The following is a 16,508-nucleotide window of genomic DNA, read 5'->3' on the forward strand; positions in this document are numbered from 1 at the left end:
CGGGTTGCTCCGTGTCCCCCTCAGGTTGTGTGTGGGGTGGGGGAGGAATAAGGAGCAACACCAAATGCTCCATGCGTCCAGGACACTTTCCCCACCTGGGCTGCAGTGTGAGGTGAGCATCAGGAGCTGCTGCTCTCCTGCCCTGCCCTTATGCAGCCTAGGTGGGGAAAGTAACCAGGATGCAGGGAGCCCTTACATTGCTCCTTCCATCATAGCCCCCTAGGGGTACACAACGGGGAGCAGCGTTCAACGGGGGGAGCAAGCAGCAATGCCAGCTGCTCTGTACATCCAGGTCAGTTTCCCTGCATGGGCACAGGAGTGGGGTGCAGGGGTTAGGGGAATGGGGGGCAGAGATTAGGAGTGCAGGAGTTGGGGCAAAAGGGACACAGTGCAGGGGTTAGAGGCTCAGAACAGGAGTATAGGGATTAGGGGTGCACGAGGGAGTTGCAGGGGTTAGGGGCAAAGGGGACACAGCATGTTATAGATGAAGGGGTCACAGTGCAGGGGTTGGGGCACAAGGGGGCACAGTGCAGGGGTTAGGGGAGCAGGTAGGTGGGGAGCCCACATGGGCCATGGGGGGCACTGTGTCCATCCAGGGATTCCAAAATGGAAGTTCACCCAGGGCAGCATTTTCCCTAAGGCTGGCCCTGCTGAGGTACTATCTTTTATTGGACCGAATTCTGTTGGTGGAAAGGACATGCTCTTGAGCTTCATGAAGCTTTCCCCAAGTCTAGAGAAAGTAACTAGAGTGTCTGAGCTAAATACAAAGTGGGACAGCATGATGGAGTGTTTCACCCCATACAAGGCAGAGATGGTAAATTAGGATGATTAACTTGATAGACTGCACCTGGGGAAGACCAAGGGCCTGAAGCACTGATTGAAGATGGAGCCCAGCTGGGGAGGAACAGGAGGAGCTGGCATAAAGCCAGAAGAAAGGGGCTGTAGAGGAAGTAGGCTGCAGTCAACTCTTTGGGAGTAGGAACAGGGTGTTTGAGGCTATGGCGGTCAGTAGTTTGCAGTTACTCCCTGGGAGGAGGGAGTTTGAGCTGGTACACCCAGAGGGGCGGGGACCTAGAAGCTGTAAAAAGGAGTCCAGGGAAAAGAGCAACAGGGTCTGAAGGAAAGCAGACACAATTGCACATAAAGGGTCCCTGGACTGGAACCAAAAAAAGTGGGTGTTCTGAGGTTCCCCTAACAATCACTGGGGAAGTGGCATAGATCAGACAATGGAGCATAGACTCCCTAGGATGGTTGTCTAGTGGGATTTCAGAACCCTAGAAAGGAAGGAGTATAGAGACATGGCTGGAGGGCTGAGGCCTGAAGGAGCTCCTTGAATCCTAGAGGGAGACCCTGGGAAGAGGAAGACCCTGCAGGAAGGACCATCAACCTGGCAGAGCTGATCCCGAGATGTGGACAGAAGGAGGCACTCCAGCAGTGAGTAGAGCACCCCATGACAGACAGACTGGAAGGCATAAGGGGTTCACACATGCTGTAGGACAGGGGTTCTCAATCTTTTTCTCTGAGCCCCACCCCCAACATACTATTAAAAACTCCACAGCCCCCCTCTGCCGCAACTGTCTTTCTGCATGTAAAAACTAGGGCCAATGCTAGGGGGTAGCAAATGGAAACTGCCCAGGCTCCATGCTACATGGGGCCCTGTGAAGCTAACTTGTCAGGCTTCAGCCCTGGTGGTGGGGCTTAGGGCCCTGGGCTTCAGCCCCATGCAATGGGGCTTAAGCTTTCTGCCCTGGGCCCCAGCAAATCTAATGCTGGCCCTGCTTGGCGGCCCCCCTGAAACCTACGTGTGACCCTGCAATGGGCCCTGGACCCCTGGCTGAGAACCACTGCTGTAGGATACCACTTCATTTTAAGTGGGTAATTACAGGTTAGCAGGCAGTAGGGTGTGTTACAAATTGTTGTAATGAGCTATAACACCAGTGTCTCTGTTAAGTCCATGGTTTTTAATGTCCAGCAGAGTTTTTAATGTAAGTACCTAGGCTTGTCTTTTGAAGGTGTTGTGTAGGTTTTCTTTGAAGGTGAGTACTGAGCAGTCAGATATTGAGTGATCCCTTTGTGAAAAGCGTTTGCCCACAGGTGCTACAGTATTTTTGTCTTTTCTCATTTTTCTGTGAAAGTTCACTCGAGCATAGTGATTGTCTAGTTCCACGCATACATAGGCTCTGACTCTGTGGGTGCTCTGGGGCTGGAGCACCCATGGTGAAAAATTGAGTGCTCTGCACCTCCTGGCGGCCAAGCTCCCTCCTCTCCCCCCCCCCCCCCCGAGCATGCCGCATCCCCGTTCCTCTGTTTGCCTCCCAGCTGCCAAACAGGGGAAGGAGTCGGAATAGGGACAGGGAGGGGGTGGAGTTGGGGTGGGGACTTTGGGGAAGGGGTTGGAATGGGGGCAAGGGTGGGGCCTCATGGAAGGGGTGGAGTTGGGGCGGGGGCAGAGGGGGGGTCGAGCACCCACTGACTGGAGCAGAAATCAGCGCCTATACACCCATAGTTGTTGTAGGGGTACTTGATGCACTGGATGAGGTACATCCACATGTTGTGATATACATGTGTTATGTATGATGAAATTTTGCATCCACAGTTGTAGAAAAACCAGGAGACATTTTGATGGCTAATGTCATCACTCACACTGTTTTAAATAGGTGATTCCTGTGTTACAGTTTTTCATTCTGTGGCTGGCCTTGATTAACAGAAAAGAACCCAAAAGCACTCCATTGTTGTTTCCTTAACATCTGTCTCATTTTAGCCTTGCACAGTTTTGTGGTTAAGTCTGTCTGTGACTCATGGCACGCAGCCAATATAATATTGAATATGGTACATTGTATTGTGTCAAAAATAGAAAGCATACAACTAACTCTCTCTCTCTCTCTCTCTCTCTCTCTCTCTCTATTTATATATTCTGTTTTGCTTGCATTCCAGTCTCAGACCAGGAACCAGAATTTTGTTTTACAATTTTCAATCCAAAATTAGAAGTGGAAATAATAGGCCATATTTTGGAAAACTGAACTCTATGGAAGAGAAAATTGTTCTGACCATTGCCATAATTTATGAGGATTGTTGTCAGTAGGGATAGGAGAATGTAATACTAGGGTGTTTTTTTTTCCCCCTCAGAATTCCCTTCAGCTATGTTTGTGCCCTTTTGACTTCACTTTCTGCAAATACTCAAGTGATTGCATTTTACTCCCATGAATGTTCATGGGAAGTAAAAGCCTGCATATATTACTGTTCACAGTGGAAATGGCATATTATAGATGGGATGGCACACCATTTGACACAGCAAGGGAACAGAATACCCAAAATGCCTTGTAAGGGGTCCAGCAGAGAGGCAATTAAACAAGGCAAGCAAAAAATCTGACACTAGGACTACACGTACATTCTGTTTGTGGGAGTGTGATGGGAATAGTAAGGGGAAAGTAAACAGAATCCAAACCAAGTCACTAGGAGTCTTTCCATTAATTTCAGTGGGCATTGATTTAGACCCTAAATCTCCTGCAGCCTAATTTTTCAAGGAATGAAGCCTTAAACAAAGCCTGTATGACTCAAAGTCAAAGGGTTTACAATTTGTTAGAAGATAAAGAGAATTATGAACTCTGCGTCTCTTTAGACTGCTATCCTTGCTCACTCTGAAAGCGCCAAAGCCCAGGCACTTATTCAAACTCTCCATTAGATTACAATTGTTCATTCAATTAAGGAACAGAAACAAAACCATGTAGTCTTTTTTGTGATCATTAACTGAAATTTCAAGTATGTCAGTTATCAGATACTATCTGTTCATGAGCAAATCACAGAATTAAAAGTCTTGTAAAATATGGTTGTGTAACTATCAAAAATTAATACAGCTGCAGAAACTTCAGCCTGCTCGTGCAGTCTGCAAGCTGAAAAATAAACTACGTTTGTTGAGAAAATTATTCGTTATGAATTACTCGCACAGCTTTAGCTGTCAGCTAAGAGTTGATCCCTACAGCTAAGAGACCATGCCAACTACTTTGGATGGGTCTTGCTTTATTCTAATTGCCTCTCTTTACCCACTTTTACAAGGCATTTTTTCAGTTCTGTGTCCTGATGGTTGGCTGCTCAAGTGACAAGAACTGTCAATGGTTATAGTGGGTAATTATGCTGATGCCTGCAGACACTCCATCATGGTGGATTTTGCATGTGGCTGCTGGTAATTAATCATGGAGCCATGGAGCAGCAGTTATACAGCAGAGAGAAAATTTATCTTCTAAAGGGCAGTGCAGGGTTGGAGCATGAGGAATAATGAGTCTATAGATGATAGCTCTTGTTTACCAATCAATCTTTTCATTTTTTTCCCTTTTAAAATCATATACAGAGCTTAGTGAAATCATTCACAGAATTGATAATGGATCAGGGTGCAGGAAAAAAACATTTGAAGAGCTCTCTTAGCACTCTTAATTATTAATACATTCCTTTTTAGTATGGAATGGAAGGTAAGAATTGGATCCTGTACAATTAAAGTGATAGCTAGTTCAAATAGTTCTGGGGTGGCGAAGAAAGGAAATAATACTAGGGCTCAGAGTGGGAGCCGTGTTAGTCTGTATCAGCAAAAACAACAAGGAGTACTTGTGGCACCTTACTAGGGCTGAACATAAGAGAGCCAAATACCGCTTGCCATAGTCAAAAAGCAGTAGTCTCATGGAAGTGATTGCCTTGCAAGGTATATGAAAGCTGCCCCTAAAATTTTCAGGACCATTTAGGTCCTGGATCATATGGCATAGTGCTGTGGTACCGATAAGACCTTAGGCCTAATGAATATTGGCTGCCTCTTCCTGTTCCATGGATAGTTCCCAGCAATGACGGATTAGCCATTGGGCCAACAGGACATCTTTCATATGTGCCTAGAGGTCCTAGCCAACTGGGGGCCCCAGGGAAAAAATTCACCTCCAGGCAGTGGAAGCTTGGGACCCCAGCCACTGGGCGGGCAGGGTGAGGGAAGCCCTATCCTCCCTGTGGCCCCCGACCCCATCCCCGTAGATGCGCCGGACAGAGCAGGAGAAGCCCCAGCACCCCAAACCTGGTTCTCTATAGAAACATGGGGGGGCGCGGGGAAGCCCCAGCACCTGGATCTCTGCTGTGGCCATGGGATTGGAGGAGTGCCCACTGCGGTCCCAGGGCCTTGGTGCGGGGACTGAGCTTCTTAGGTCTTGGGGCCGCAGTGCAGGGCAACAGAAAGCAAAGGGGGTTGTGGGGCTGCAGTGGGGGGGGCCAGAATGCGGGAGACCCTGGGGAAGGGGCAGAAAGGCAGGGAAGTGGCTGTGGGCAGGGCTGCGGGAGTAGGGATGGAGGCAGAAGGGATGAGGAGGGGGCCCCCCACTTGCTCTAGCCCCAGGAAACTTTAATCTGCCTCTGGTCCCCAGCACTACTTTACTGAAGATTTTACCTTTTTGTCTTCCATCATGATGAAGCTCCAGGTTGGATCTCAGCTTAATATATTTGAGGTTAAATACACAGTTGTGTAAGGTACATGCATCTTGAAATGTTCAATGCAGTTGCCTCCCTTTTTGGAAACTGGCCTCATTGTTGGACTGCTTCTCATTCTTAGGCAGTCGGGTATGTTAATGATTGGTGTTCATTCATGATAAGTTGCTAGACAAGTGATTGTGAGAGTGCGATCCTTGCCAGCCACTATTAATTCCAATGATTTTCTGGAGTCAAAGGGCTACTTGGAGATTAAAATTAACATCCTAGCATATTTCATATGTGCCATTGGTATTAAACATACTGTTTGCCTTGGGAGAAATTTCAAGTATTGGATAATGTGACAGATATATACACAAACACCTGCCCCCATACTTTTTCAATGTATCCAAGGACAATTGATACCCCAGTATTTCATCCACAGTGAGACATTGAATGCACTATCCTCAACAAGCAGGGCCGGCATTTCTGCCACCCCAAGCAAAAAAAAATGACTTCTCTATGGTTCTTGTGGAGCCATTGACTTCCAGGCAGCAAGCAGCATTGCTCTCTCATACAGTAGTTTATTGATCAAGTCCTTATGCAGTTTTACTTCTGCAACATCAGAGTTATGGGACTACAAAGCACTGGCAGTGTCCCATCACCTTTGACAGATTCAGGCAAATGTAGCAGTCCCCAGCGTAGGGCAGCAGATAAGTAAAAGAAGTAGTGAAGGTGCATGGAGGAGGGGGAAAGGAGCATCAGCATTCATTATTGTGATCTCAAAGTACCACCAACACTCTACCATCGCTCATACAATGTTTTTGAAGACCTTGTTCACCTGTGACATCGAGTCCTTCCATATATTTATATTTTTTTCTGTTCCTTTTTGATAAAAAGAACTAGATATGTTCATGGAGAATAGGTCCACCCATGGGTATTAGCCAGGATGGGCAGGGATGCAACACCATGTTCTGAGTGTCCCTCGCCTCTGTTTAACAGATGCTGGGAGTGGATTATAGGGGATGGATCACTTGATTGCCTGTTCTGTTCATTCCCTCTGGGGCACCGGGCATTGACCATTGTCTGAACACAGGATCTTGGACTAGATGGACCATTGGTCTGACGCAATATGGCCATTCTTCTGAGATATAATTTCTCTTTTGTTATTTATCTAGATGTACACTGTTTCTCCTTTTTGGCCCTAACAGCCAATATTGGGGGCTTTTCATTTCCTTTGGGAATAAAATTGATGTTACAAGTCGAGTATATTCTTTGGTGCAATCCAGTTTAGTTGTAAAGAATGTACTCAAAGTCCTGTTTCCTTGACACAGTAGAAACAAACTGCAAGCAGTCTCCTCCCTCAAAAATCCAAGTCTGCCTTCCACCAAATATGGTGCATACCCCAAGCAACTGTCTCTGCTCCCTCTCAGGACCACACTCATGACCACCCTTCTTGCTGTCTGCTGGGATTCTGGTTGCTTTCTGCCTTTAGTGTTGACAATCCTCCAGGAATTAAAGATTAATCTTTAAAGATTGTTGTGTGATGGAACTTCCGGGAATACATCCAACCAAAACTGGCAACCCTATCTGCCTCATGCTCATAACCCCATCCACTGCATTTGCAGTTAATTCCAGGGAAATGCTTCCGTCACATGGTTTAGCTTCTGATCAGCCTTACCATGCTCATTACCTTGGGTGATGGCTTCCTTGTTGTTTCAGCTATCATTACACAAAGGGGCATTGAAGTGCTCCTTCCATTTAGCCTTAATGAAAGTTGGTTAGTACCATCGACTTTAACCAGGTCTGTGACTGATCTATAGATCAGACATGCTTGATGGCAGTCTTAGCACCTTCTAGCACAACAATACAAAATAAAATGAGCACTTATCTGTTCTTCTGACCTGCCCTTGGACATATCTAAAATACACATTAGAGATCCTCTTCATTATGTTTACCTGATATGATCTGGTTTTCCAGGTTACCCCCATTCTGCCAGTATTTCTACCACAGTTTCTAAAGCCTTCTACACAATGTAAATGTTAGTGCGTGTATTTAATCGAACTTTAGTTGCATATGTCTAATTAGTTCTTAAATTACTGCAAACATCCTTATTTTAACACTGTCCAATTTAATACAGTAGATATACATCTCTGTATCTCTATTTTGTAGTGCTACAGATGTAATTTTGTAAATAGCAAACATTCTTATCGTACATCTCTTAAATGTCTGAAATCTGTAACAGCAAGTAACCTTGCCTGCACCCTTCCTGTCAGAACAGATCCCCATCTGCTGGCAGTCTGTCTGTCAGTTGCAGCCACTCTCAAGTTAGCTTTTTAAGACCCTGAGTTCCTGAAGGCTGTCTTTTGTTCATCTTCTCTGATGATTGGTCAGTACTTGTTCGCTCCGATATTAACAAGTAACCATGTTTTGCTTAACTGGGGTCATATTTAAGGGTGCTAGGCAACTCCCCTTTGCTCCCCTGGATGCAGGGAATACAGCAGGGTAGACCCTAATAAAAGATTGTTGCCCAAGGAGAGCAGAGGTCTGGAGTGGGGGTTATTTGTTTGGAATCTTCTGGTGACCCAAAAAGGGAGGACTTGGGGAGGGAAAACAGACAGAGAAGGAAGAAAGTCAGGGACAGCTGCACCTTGATACGGATAGGTAACTTGCATGCTCACAGGTCTGATTTTCCAACCCTTATGTTTCATTCTGAGTAATACCGTATTACACACATCACCCCACTGCATGTATTAGAACTTCTTGTGTGAAAGTAGTACTCCTTGTAACTAAGTTACACAACTGGGCCTGCAATTTTAATTTTCTCGCTCCATGTTCATGGCATGCTGCCAAGAAGAGAGGTGGTCTTTCTGATCTCCCAATAATTAATTCTTTTCCTTTCTCTTCCCCCCCCCCCTTCCCCACACACAAGAAAATGGCCATGAGTGGTGTGAGAACCACTGGCTGGGGGAAGCTAGCCCCCAGCCCTGACCCTATCACTCGAGACCCCACCCATTCTGTGTCTCTTCCCCCCCCCCCCGCTGGAGCCCAAAGCTGCCCCCCCACTGCAGCTGCCAGCTAGTGCCCCCCAGCCCTGGAATGCCCCCAGCCCCAGAATCAGAGCCGGCTCTGGGCACCAGCAAACCAAGCAGGTGCTTGGGGCGGCACGTTTTCAAGGGCAGCATTCTGACCGTCTTTTTTTTTTTTTTTCTTTTCTTTTCTTTTTTGTGCTTTGGGCGGCCCTGGGGCCGCTGCAGTTCACGCCGTGGGGGAGCAATGCCCGCATCTTGTGGCTGGGCCGGGCAGGCTCCTAGCGGGGGACACTCGGGCTGGGGGCCGCCTCTCGGGGCACATGGAGCCGCCTGCAGATGCCGCAGGATGGCCGCCCCCCACCCCCCCAGCGCCGCAGCTGGGGCTGGGTGAAGCGGCCCATGCCACCCAGGGGCTGTGGCAGGACGGCCAGAAGCAGTAGCGGGGCCATAGAGGGCAGGGCGCTGCTGTGTGGGCTCCACTCCCTCTGGGGTACCCTGTCCCGGCTCCTCAGCCCCTGCCGGGGCGGTCCGCTGGCTCTGCCCTCCCGGGTCCTGGTCGGTCCTGGAGGTGGGAGCCCTGACTGGAGGGACCCTGGGCTAAGGCGTGGCCCGGGAGCCCCGTTGCTTACCCTGACTCTGCTAGCGCTGGACTGGCTGGAGGCGAGGGGGGAGCGGGCGGAGTCAGCACTGGTGTGGGGGAGCCCAGGGCTGGGGCAGCAGTGGGGGTGGGGGAGAGAGCCCAGGGGTGGGGTGGGTGGGCGGCCAAAACTTTTTTTGCTTGGGGTGGCAAAAAACCTAGAGCCGGCCCTTCCTGGAATGCCCCGGAAGGGCGGGCAGCATGGAACTTGGTTAATGATGTTTACTTTCACATCCCCACACGCTGAGCTGAATATAGAACAATGTTTTTAATACTATGTGTTTTGCCTTTCATATAATGTTATACTGAAGAAAAGTATTAAGTAAATATGTTATGAAATTTAAAATGTAGGCATAAAATATAGGCATAAGATTGCTGTAAAGAGTTGAATCTGATCATAAATCGACCAGATTAAGGTTGTAAGAACCAGGTACGTTTTGGGGGAAATAACCTCTATAAAGAAGAGCAGCAGAGATGGCTGAAGTAGATTTTTATATATAGTGTGTGGAAAACTGGTATCGCATATGGGCTAAGCAGGGGAAGCTGGTGCCACTGCCTACTATCCAACTCATGCTTGTTTTCTGTTATCTTGGTCTCCTACTCATCACCCCCATCCACATCACTGTCTGTCTGCAGAGCTGTAACTAAGCATTTTAGCACCCGAGGAGAGCAAGCAAGCCTAGAGGCAACGTTGGGAGGGGGCACGCAGGGTTACATCCCGTCTCCCCCACCCAATTTCTGCCTTCCATTTAGCACAGGCTTTTTCAAACTGAGGGGCGCACCCCACAGTTTGAAAAGTCGTGTCTTGCCATAAGCCATCAGATTGTAAGCTGATGGGAGCTGCCTGGCTGCTCGGGCCCCTGACTCTGTGCTGTGGGACCCAGGGCACTGACTGGCTGCCCAGCATCTCTCCCTGCCCTGCTCCCCAAACCAGCTGCCTCTGCACAGCCAGGCGCTCCCCAGGCAGGGAGGGCGCCACAGCTCCAAGCTGTGTGTCTGACATACTCTTGCCCCGGAGGAGCCTGGTGCTTGCCAGTGACACCCCCTGTAGCTGGACACTGCTGTGGAGCTTGACTGCCATGAGATGTTCCCCGAGGTGCTCCCTGCAGTACTTATCCCCTGGGGCACCTGCCTCTCGGCTAGAGTTGCCAACCCTCCAGGATTGCCCTGGAGTCTCCAGGAAATAAGGATTAATCTTTAATTAAATATTATGTCATGTGATGATACCTCCAGGAATATGTCCAAACAAAATTGGCAATCCTACTCTCAGCAGCCTGGTCACACCCTGCTTGCTGCCCAGGGACTTGCCATTGCATTCAATTCCACTCTTCCCACACTCCCTGTGCACAGAGTGGAACCACCCCTTTCTCCCCTTGGCTGCCCTGCCCCAGCCCCATGGCTTTCGGGCTCACAGCCACAAAGCCCAACCTCAATGCCCAGACCAGACACTGGGGTCAGGTGGCTGCTGGCAGGGTGGACTCGCTCCTGACAGCTCCAGAAACGAAGGCGCTGAGAACAGAGCAACCCCTAGGGTTACCATATTTCAAGTTCCCAAACAGAGGTCACTGCAAGCGGTAGAGGGAGGGGAAACTGGATGGGGGTGCTGAATGGGGTATTTGGGGGGAGTGCTGGAGGGGTATGTGTGTACTTGCAGGGGGTATTTGGGGTGGCACTGCAGAGGGAACACTGTCTCACTCCCTGTCATGGTGTCAGGGCAGCTGGCCCAGCCCCGGACACAGCGCCAGCCCATCAGCACCTCTCTGCAGGTCCCTTCCCAGGCCAGGGAGCCAGTGGCATTCAGTGCCCTGCCCACCTGCCGCCACTACTGTCATGGTCCTAGCTTCGCAGGGACAGCCTGCTATAGCTGGGGTCACTGGGTCCCTACCACATGGCAAGTAATAATAACTGCAGGTAGAAAGAAGTGCAGATTGAGAATATTGCAACATGGAGAGCAGGAAATAAAATTAGAAACCACAAAATTTGGCAAAAGAGCATAGGTTGACGTCTGATCTTGCTCTCATTGAAGTCTGAGTTTTACAGTTGAATTCAATGGGATCTCTTTAATTTCATCTCCCTTTAATGAAAGGGAGTTTGCATTAAGTACTTACAAAAGAAATCATCGCCTGATGAAAAGTAAGATTTTTTTTCATTGTAGCCCTGCTCATTTTAGTCCTAACCATGAGTAGTACTATCAATTAGCTTCAAAATCCTTAGCCCCCACTCACTCAAAGAACCCTTCTTGTAATTCTCAATCTCTTCCTTTCTCTTAATTGTCTGTTAACACCACTCCAAGGATAAAAGGAGCTACCTTTTGAAGATGATTTCCCTGCCCTTCATCTGGTCTCACTACAACGGGGTCATCACATGATTTGTTATGAAGTGAGGTGACTCTTAAAGTAGCAGTGTAGCAAGTGTGCAAAACTCTGACCTCAAGAAAGCTACCTTAATTGAAGTTGATATATTGTAGTCCAGCAAACAGAATGGCACAGATGAAATCTTGAGTTTAAAAATGTATGAATTAACATAGTGTCTTTAATTTATAACAGAGAAGACAGCCACAAAATATGTTCAGACTACAACCCAGCTGTTGTTGCATCATTTTCAACACAAGATTCATAAAGAAAGTGAATGAGGGATGAATTTTGGGAAGACTTTGGATACAACAAGGATAACATATAGTGTACCATTAAAACTTCACAGGAATTTAAAATCTTGGGGGTGCTACTAAGCTCAAAGATTATAAATAAGTACATTCATAGTAGTGTCCCATTGTACGAGACCAAATATTTTTTTGCCTACTGGTGTATCTCCTTTTTGAAAGTTGAAGAAATGTGCTTTTAATAATGCTTCTTCCAAGTTACTGAGTTGCTGCCCATCACTGCACTAAAAGATTAGTCTTCATTTGGCACAAAATCAGAGCTCTGTCTAAACTATAAATAAGGCTACAATTTAGGCACAGGTATTTTTAGTAAAAGTCACGGACAGGTCACAGGCAATAACCAAAAAGTTATGGCAAGTGACTTGTCCATGACTTTCACTAAAGATACCCATGCCTAAATTTAGATGCTGGAGGCGGGGGTGCTCCAGCGGATGCTGCTGCTGGGGGCAGCCCAGGGCGCTGCCACTGACTCGGGCGGGGTCAGCTGCTGCAGCTGCAGAAATCAGAGCTCCCAGAAAGTCATGGAATCCACGAAAGACTCACAGCCTTAACTATAAATAAAATGATCCAAAGTGGTATTTTAATGCTGTTTGTTGTGGCAAAGAATTTGCCCATTCCGTTGGAAGGTGAAAGGTATACGAACTGTTCCCTCTGTTTGCTAGCTACAAGACATTCTCATTAATTATATTCTATTGTATCATCTTTTCAAGATACCATAGAATCATAAAAAGAAGAACAGGAGTACTTGTGGCACCTTAGAGACTAACAAATTTATTAGAGCATAAGCTTTCGTGGACTACAGCCCACTATGCATCCGAAGAAGTGGGCTGTAGTCCATGAAAGCTTATGCTCTAATAAATTTGTTAGTCTCTAAGGTGCCACAAGTACTCCCGTTCTTCTTTTTGCAGATACAGACTAACACGGCTGCTACTCTGAAACCTGTCATAGAATCATAGAAGATTAGGATTGGAAGAGACGTCAGGAGGTCATCTAGTCCAACCCCTTGCTCAAAGCAGGGCCAACTCCAACTAAATCATCCCAGCCAGGGCTTTGTCAAGCCAGGCCTTAAAAACCTCCGGAGGAGAAAATATATTTGGTTAGGGTTAAAATGATCATTATTTTACTACTCTATATGCTATAGAGCAAGGGTGTCCAGCCTGTGGCCCTTGGGGCTCATAATTATGGCAATTATAGTACAAAGAAAAGTTGTTGGTATTTTATTATATAACGTGTTCCCTAATACCTGTAGCTTTCTCAGAAGGAGTTGGGGAGCAAAGTAACCTTTGAGGAGAGATTTGGGTTTTTGTTCCTGGGAAAACTGGAATGGTGTGCGGAGGAGGGGATGAACTGAATAATGGGGACTGGGTGGTAGAGGGAAAAACTCAGGACCTCCTAGGATGTTGCAGATGTTTCCTTCAGTGATATGGGCTGAGGAGGGTGGTTTTTCAGGGGAGGGATTGGAGAAGAAGGAAAAAATGGGTGTATTTCTGAAGGTTTGGGATGCTAAGAGTAGGACTTGGAAATGGTGGATTCATATTTCACCTCCAAACCCAGCTGGTACTTGGGAAGAGCAGCTTTGAATCTAAATTTTGGTGTAGGCTCTTACATTTTTGGATATAAGATCTTAAGTCAGTTTCTTAAGAAGTTAGGGGAGAGGAGAGCAAAGTGGGGGCTGGAGGAGAAAAATAGAACCTTAAACTGCCCCTTACCTCCTGATTGTAGTCCTTCCTCCCCTTTAACTACATCACTACTGTAGATTTTAATAATGTCACTGCAAAAATATACAGTGCTTTCTATCCCAACCAAGATGTTGGCTGGATATTTCTCTTTTTTGCAATGAAGTGGGAGTAGGCAAGAAGTGGATTTGTAAGCAGGGTAGGTTGGAATGAACTGCTGATTCTAGGATGGAAAAATAATGAAATACTTTGGGAAAGAAAACGAAATGCTGGAGTCTCCCACTCCCTCCACTGCCCTCTCCTCCTTTTGCTTTGTCTTTTTTATTTCTAGATTTAGATATTTAAATTTATACGTTAATTTTTTCTAAAAATTTTATATACATTAGATATTTGCTAGAGTTTTGCATATGGGTGTGCTCCCGGTCCAGTAAGTTTGTGTGGGAGTTTGGCATGGTGGTGGAAGGTAATTTGGTAAAGGGGGAGTCAGAGGTATGGCTGTTGTGATATTGGTAAAATGGGGGAGGAATAATTTTTGTGCAGAAAAAATGTTTTGAAAGATATCAGTCAACAAAAATGATAGATTTCCAAGTATAAACTTTGGACACAGGTCAGTCTGAAATGCTTTACACCAAAAATGTATGAAAGAAAGCAAACATAAACTGCAAAGAAAATGTGAAGGGCATAGAAACTAACAATTCATTTATATTTCATATTAAAAGGCGATATGCATATAGAGAAGCAGAAATGTGTGCCCTACTTGAAACACATTTCAGAACAGAACTTTAATTATGGAGTCATGACCAAGCATCTCCATAATTACCATGCATCTGCAATGTGTACAACACAATAGATAGGCCTCATTCGTGCACTACAGTGCAAAAATTGTAATTTCAGCTTCCTTTTTGGCCATAGAAAAATAATACTCTATATACTTCACTATTGCACCACCATGTATTTTAGTGTTGCTCTATATCACTTAATTTGGCTCTGTGGTTTTTTTTTTTTTTTTTTTTAATTTCCTTTCCCAGTCATGCAAGGGCCCTGTTGAATCCAGTGGAAAGGACAACAAAAATAGAGACACTGGGCCTGATGGACTTTTTGTGTGTGTGCAAGTGTGCCTTGTGTAATCACTGATACCTGTGCAAAGCAGACGTAAAACATTAGCATTCTAATTTTGTAGCATTTTACACCCACTTTGCATTCACTTTGTGCTGGTGTTAATGATTACACAACATGCAAGATCATGAAGAATGGGGCCCCTTATTTCCCCACCTCCATTCTGCCCTGTGGCTCAGAGTCCATAGGAGAAGGTGGCTTCCAGAGACGAACAGTTACTGAAAGATTAGATTAGCCACTCTTAGGGACCTTGTCTGACAAATAGACCACAGAATGCTGTGAATCTCTTCTGATAAACAGAGCTCTTCTATATAAAATATAACCGCCTAGAGGCAAAATGTGTTAAGCTATTTATAATTTTTAGTAGTATTTTTAAGTAGTGAAGTGTGTACATTGTGACCCAGAAGTTAGTTTAATTAGCCTCAGCCCAGGAGGTTAATTTTAAACTAAAATTATGTCATGGTCTGCTGCTTTTAAATTAAACTTTTACTACTTAGCCATGTGAGCATATTTTATTTTTTAAATGACTTTATAATCAAATAATTAACGAAAGTCTCCCAAGGACCATTATAAAGTGAAATAGGTGCACAAGGAGCACAGACAAATGTCAAACTGAAGATCATCATAGTCATTGATCTAAAAGTGTTTTTGTGAAATCTTCATTAACTCAGTGCTAACTTGATGCTTATTTGGTTGAACACTAAATTTCAGATTTTCCACTGTTATTCCTCCCCAGAAGGCGCATTCACCCTTTTATAAACTAACCTGAATTTTAGAGGCATTATATGGATGGTACTGGCAGTACATATTAGATGTTGCACAGCAGTGATCCAAGAGCAGAAAAACTCGTGACTGCCCTCCTCAGTTTAAAGAGGCATATATGATTTTGTGTTCATTTTCTCCATAGTACCTAAACCATTCAGCAGCACAAGTGACTGAATAAATCAAATTGCACTTTATACTATGGCAATTTCAGATGAACCAAGCATTGAATACGTTGATCAATGTGTAATGTACTTTAATTAAGTACATAACATCTTTCTGTCTAACTAGAGCTGGGTGAAAATTTTCATAGAAAACTTTTTTAGGTGAAAAATGCAGATTAGACAACACCAAAATGTTTCAACAATTTGTTGTAGATTTTAGTGAATTGTTTTGGTTAAAAACAAATTCCAATTTAAAAAAAAATGAATTCAAAATTACTATTTCAACATTTCCGTTAATTGAATTTGTTTTTGTCAAGATAAAATTAGTTCGACCTAATATGATTTTTTTTCAGATTTGCTGGTGAGAGAAAAAAATCTGTTTTGTACTTTAGTGAAAATCCAGTTGAACACTAGATCCTAGGTTTTGGGAACCAGTGAGGAAGTGGGTACTTAATATAGTTCATCTATCTGAGCCTCAACCACCGTCACTGACTTTCAGTTTGCATTTGTTAATGATTTTGCATCTACCTGTGTCCGGGCATTTTAGTCATAAAACACAACTGGACAATTAGTTTTAAAACTCATAAAAAGTGGATAACGCCCAGAGCAGTTTCTTAAAATATTTTGGAACTTTGGGCAAAAAAAAATCCCCAAACTTTATTTTTTTTTTCCAAAGAAAATTGTACAATACAAATATTTTTCTAACTCCATGCAAACAGTCAACATCTCAGGTGTGCTTATTACACAGTAGACATTTATTGTGACTGTCAGGTGGACTTTGGTGGGTCCTGTTTGTCAAAGATAGCTGGTCCAGAGTAGGCAGAACCTGTCCTGCTTTTCAGTGGTCTGCACAAACCTCAGATTGAGAGGAGAAGGAAGGCTATAGAAGAAACAAAGAGAAGGGCCCCGACTCGAATGATGTCTGACTCATCTGTACATCATGACACTGTAAGTCACTGAAATCCAAGAAATTACATCAACATAAAACTAGCATCGCGCAGTGGACAATCGGACCCATTAACAATACTGCGT

General features: G+C 45.3%; 1 protein-coding gene across 5 annotated transcripts in view; it reads left to right on the top strand.

Moving 5' to 3' along the window:
* GALNTL6 (polypeptide N-acetylgalactosaminyltransferase like 6) overlaps positions 1 to 16,508 on the top strand; it is a 958,556-nt gene that overhangs the window by 731,583 nt on the left and 210,465 nt on the right. The window lies entirely within an intron of this gene.

This window comes from Chrysemys picta, chromosome 5, assembly GCF_011386835.1.
Source record: "Chrysemys picta bellii isolate R12L10 chromosome 5, ASM1138683v2, whole genome shotgun sequence".
Taxonomy (NCBI): domain Eukaryota; kingdom Metazoa; phylum Chordata; order Testudines; family Emydidae; genus Chrysemys; species Chrysemys picta.